Source organism: Gavialis gangeticus, unplaced genomic scaffold, assembly GCF_001723915.1.
Source record: "Gavialis gangeticus isolate Ggan-Ray unplaced genomic scaffold, GavGan_comp1, whole genome shotgun sequence".
Lineage (NCBI taxonomy): Eukaryota > Metazoa > Chordata > Crocodylia > Gavialidae > Gavialis > Gavialis gangeticus.
In genome coordinates this window covers 16738687-16744070 of record NW_017729016.1, presented here as the reverse complement: position 1 = coordinate 16744070, position 5384 = coordinate 16738687, and the positions used below count along the sequence as shown (strand labels likewise).

Here is a 5384-nt window from a genome sequence, read left to right as displayed (position 1 = left end):
TTTCTTTAAAAAAACTCTTTAAAAAAAAAAAAAAGGACAAACACCCCTTGCCTTGGTTCCACCCCCTGCAGAGAACCGCTGTGAAATGAAATAGTCAAACACTGGGTAAGTTGTTAAGTTGATCATGTATTGTTACCAAGGAAACTAACAATGCAGGTTCTAGAACCTCTCCTGGGAAGAATGAAAAGGCAGTTAAATTTAATCTCTCAGATCTTTTGGGAGAGAAAACAATCTAAGCCACAGGCTCCTCTGGTGAATGGACTGGAGCGCTGAATACCAAGGGACTCCATTGCCACTTCTAGATCGTGAAAGGCAGGTCAAGCCGTGTGCTTGACTTCATGGCCTGTTGCAGGTAGTAGACGGAAAGTGAAAATAATACAGCCAAAGGCTTAGGATCATCCCAGTAGCTAGATCATTAAAGGTTATAGCCAGCCCTAAATCAATTTTGCTTTCAATGTATCCTCACTTAAGCATTAGTTCTTTTCCTGTTTTTATTATTCTTGTTTTCTGTCTCCATCATTGTTTCAAGTTGCATTTTCTTAGTTTTATTTTCTGTTCATAGCCCAGTGATAATGTTAGACTCTGTAAATAAAATTTATCTTTTTATCTATTTTCCCGTCCCTGACACAGGCTGTTTTGTTGGGTTGTTTTTTTTAAATAGCTTTACAAATGCTGAGTGCAATGAAGGTTTCCAAACATCAAAGCAGGCTACTTGATATTCAAAGAGAGAACAGGAAAAATGGAATGGAGTCTTGGGGAATTTTATACACTTAAAATAAGAGTCTTTTGGGTGTCAGCAAGAACTTATAGTTTGTTCTCCTAATAATAGGGTCTTTATAGGAGCTCAAAGTAGATGGTGTGTCTGGCTGACTTTGCACCCATGATAGACATTCAGGGTCCTCTATGTGGGAAGCAAAGAGAAGGCATTGGTTGCAGCCTAGGTGTTCAAGGAAGACTTTGAAAAGAGGAGAGAGGTTTTTGCTTTGGCTCTAATCAAAATGTCACAAAGAAGAGTAGAGCTTAGGAGAGCTGCTGTTGGCCTCAGTCTGTGGTAAGGTACAATACATCACACGCTATCTTTTAGAATTGTTTTTGAAGGCATGTTCTCTATCGTCTTCCCGTTCCAAACATCCATTGCGTCTTATGCTGTTATTTTTTGGGGTTTCAATTACCAGGCTGGGTTGCATGAAATTCTCTCTTTCTTTTGCTTGCTTGTTCACTGGTGATCATTTTCAAAGCCTGGATCAGTTGAGCACTATGTGCAAGTGCCCTAAGTTAGCTAGGAACCTTTGCTGCCACTTTTTCCATTGGACAACGTTGTCAGAACAAGCCTGCCAGTGACTGATGTGGTCTGGAGTCAGCGAGTGTGTAGAGTGGATAAATGTGCCTGATGCTTTGTGATAGAGCTGGTAATTACATTTCACAATGAGTGATATTAATAGTGAAAGGAGGCTTCAGTGCACCGCATGAGAATTGGTAATATGAGAAGCTGTAGGGAGAAGGAGTTATTTATTAACCTGACAAATTATCGAAAAATGGACTTTCCTTAAAATGCAGAGTGGCTCCCTTGGATAGGATGCCTCCTGAGATGCTGCAGGGGCTCTGATGATGTTCCTGACATTGAAAAATCCTTGTTTATCCCAGCATGTTCTGCCATACCTAGATCATCTCTTTCCCTCTCCTCTTGATCAGTCATCAAGCAAGCATTGCTAATTGAGAGGAGGTAAGGCTTGACTAGCGACCATGGCACTCAAGTGATCTGAAGATCTCTTAAAGTTTTAAAGACTTAGACTCTGGAAGGGAGTGGATGAGTCACTGAAAGTAGGGAAGTTATGATGTTGGTCGAGCATGGTCTCTTTAGCAGATGATGAGCACATCGGCAGAAGCTAGCACCACTGGCTATGATTCTGTTTTGATGGGGACTTGGGAACAAGTGTCTTCTCCTGTGGAAGGACAATCCACAATTCCAGTGGCCTCGCTGGGGCCTGAGTTTTGTTGTATGCACATTTGTCATTGTAGCTTCCATGAGAAGAGTTTTTATATGGGAGGGAAAAAGAATTTCACCCCAAATGCCCTTCTTTGGTGCATTCTTCCATCCCTCCTCCTCTCCTGTCTGCTGGCCTCCCATCCTTTATGCCCCAGCACCATTCCTTAATCCACAAAAGGCTTTGTCAGTATTCACCAGGCAGGCTGTGCATGGGCTGCTTCTCCAACGTGAGACAGTGACAGAGGTGGATGAAGGGGGTGCAGTGGTATGGATGCAACCCCCTTTCAGTCGACCATGTTGCAAGAGAAGCAGCCAGGGAGAGTGAGAACATCCCCCCAAATGGAGCTTGGAAAGTTCCCTCCCTTTCCCTCCCACCACTGCCACTGTCTCTGACTGCCACGACAGGTGAGCTCCAGAGCCAAGCCTGCATAATCCACCAAGCTCCATGGGGAGTCAGACTCGGTCAGGAGCAGTGGCAGCAGCAGGCAGATCCCTCCTTTCCATTTGGTCTTCCCAGGGCTCCCTGCCAGTCTGGGAGCAGCGGCAGGGGGAAAGGAACCTGCCCACTGCTGTCTCTAGCTGAGCGTAGCTTCATGTGCAGCCCAGCTGGGGTGAGGCAGGAGCGGCTCTGGAGCCTCCCTCCCTCCCAGCTCAGCTGGGGACAGTGGCAGTGGTGGTAGCAGGAAGGGAAAGGAAGGGGAGAGGGACATGCAGTTGCACATGGAGGGGAGTGAGGGAAGAATATTCTTACCTGCTTGAGGGACTTTTTGAAAAAAAAAACAAACCCCCAAATCCCCCTGCCGCTGCTCCTGTGGTGCGGTCTGGTCTGCCTGCCTTGGCATGGGGTGGGGAAGGCTGGGAGTCAAGGTGCAGCCACCCTTGCAGCACAGGTTGCTCCTCCTACGCCCCCCTTTCCAAAATCCTAGTTCCACTCCTGTGTACGAGTGGCAGTCCAGTTCCATGTAGCCCATGATGTCTCAATACTTCTAGGAAGGGATCCAACATGCCCTAGAGCACAACCTACTCAATCCACAAAGCCCCCAGGCTTCCTCAGCCTTTGCTGTGTTGTACCATCTCTCTTGGGGTTCGTGAAAGGAGCAGTCTGCTATCCCCAAGTGGGAAGACAACAGAACAATGCAAATGAGCCTGCGCCTGCGAGAATCACGGAGTTTTGACATTATTAGGAATGCTTCAGAACCGGAATGATTTAAGGGTGTGATTACTTCTTAATGCAACACTTCACAAGGTTTTTTATTAGATTTTTTTTCTCCCCTTCTTTCCTTCCAAATGCTGCAGAAACATGCTAGCTGGAAATAAACACCTGGGGCCGTTATATATTATATCACTCAGTTTAATTAACTTTTAAATCATATAATGTCACCCAGATACTTTTTTAAATTCCAAATTCTGTGAGCTTAGGAGAAAGCAGTGGTGGCTGTAACTCTATTCAGGATCGCCTCTGATAAAATAGCCTTCCATAGACTACACGTTACCCACCCTCGCTTCCTAGCTGTCAGAAGTGAGTGCGCTCGTTCAAAGAGAACAGGCTCCAAAGAAACAAACTGTGGTTCTGTGGGCTTGAAAAATTGGGCTGTGGGGTCAGTATTGCGCAGCGTCAGAGCAACTTATTGGAGTTCAACACCAGTTGTATTAAATACATTTCATGGACTCTAATTATGTTGGGGTTTTTTATGCTTTTCAATTATTAAAAGAAAATGCCCAGCAGATGGCAGACGTTTGGGACCAAGCCTGCGAAAGGAATAATGCTACGGTGCTTTCATCATGGGTAAAGCTACTATGAAGAAAGAATCTTCCTGGCATGTTTGTTTTTTTTTTTTTTTTCTCTTAAGTCCAAGCATTTCTAGATCAGCATCTTTTTCTTGATCATAAATCTTTTTCTGGCACCATTCTCTTACTTACCAAAGTTGTTCCTGTTAATTGTCATGAGCAAAAACAAAAAATTTGTTTTTCTGCCACTTTTTGGAGCATTTACCAATGTTTTTCCTATCCGTTTTCATAAGAAAAGACGAAATGCACATTGTCCCACCACTTTTTTTTGGAGCATTTAGAACCAGAAAATATATAAGTAGTATCCATCTCCACTACATTTCCCAGTCATTTGATGAGAATAAAGGAGACAATTCATCTCTCACAGCTAAATCATAAGAACAGTACTAAGTCCCTGTCCCAGGTCCAGGAATAAGGTGTATCTCATAGAAAAGTTATGAATTAACTGGTGGGGATAATCTTTTAGAATAAGGATTATTCTAAAAGAAGGATAGTAAAGTTGTCAGTGCTGATGGAGAATAGTTGCACAGGATTATGAGGCAAGATGGTGAGAGTAATGGGATTTACAGAGCATTTTATATTTTTCAAAATGCCATGGAAACACTAAGTAGAGTTCAGTTTATAAGAAAATGAATTTTAGATGGCTTTGAGACATCTGAAAAGAGAGGCCACAGAAGTAACAGGGAAGCTTTGGAAGAAATGTAGGGATTACTTGCATAGAGTTTAGGTCTTAAAACCATGAGAGCGGATAATGTTGCTGAGGAGGTAAGTATACGCAGAAGAGAAAATGGAGCCCTAGGGGGAGCAAGCAGATGCCGGGGTGGGCAGCGAGAGGGGCAGGAAGCAATCCTTGAGAAGGAAGCAAAGGAGTTGAGATTAGAAGAGGAACAAGAGTTGGAAGAGCCCAAAAGATAGGGGAGGTATAGAGAAGTGGTAAGGTTACTAAATCAACAATCCTAGAAGTAAATTATAGGATGAGGGGGAAGGCAGTGGAGTACTGAAGAATAGAAATGAGTGGTGGACTGTGTGGGACTGGAAATGGATCTTGGAAAGTTCTCACTTCCATTCACTTCTGATTTTGAGGCATTGAACTGATCCCCCCCTGCATAGTTTCAGCTTCATCCTATTTAGCTTTATGTAAGTTCCTTCCTTTGTATGCCTGTTCTTTTTGCTGGTTCAGCACTGTGGGTTGAAGAGAATATAATTTCATGTCAGCTATACTGGCTCCTACAGTTCTCCTGGCCTCTCCTTTGATGGTGCATGTCTTTGGGCAATGCAGAATTGGTGGTCCTGGATATCACCCTCAAATCAATCCAATTCCCAAAGACCCCAAGCACTGTTCTGGCTAGTTTTTCTTGTGCTCTGCAAAACCTAAGCTTTCCGGGTAAAGATCTGCCCTGCCTTAGAAGTGGGAAATCCTTACAAGTGCAAGACAAAGCCAAAAAGATTTCCAAGGCCATCAGCATGTAGCACCATGTCTCTGTGACAGTGAGTGGGATCCTTGTCATGAAGCTCTTGGCAGCTCAAGTGATAATGAATTTGTGGGATGTTGTTGAACTCCCAGGCTCTCTCTGTGCTAGTCAATGAGTGAATTAAACCCGCCCCCCCC

The 5384-nt window shown here is 44.0% G+C and overlaps 1 protein-coding gene across 5 annotated transcripts in view; it reads left to right on the top strand.

The window, feature by feature from the left end:
* Positions 1 to 5384, top strand: part of MAD1L1 (MAD1 mitotic arrest deficient like 1) — a 582466-nt gene that overhangs the window by 512700 nt on the left and 64382 nt on the right. The gene's annotated exons all lie outside the window — the stretch shown is intronic.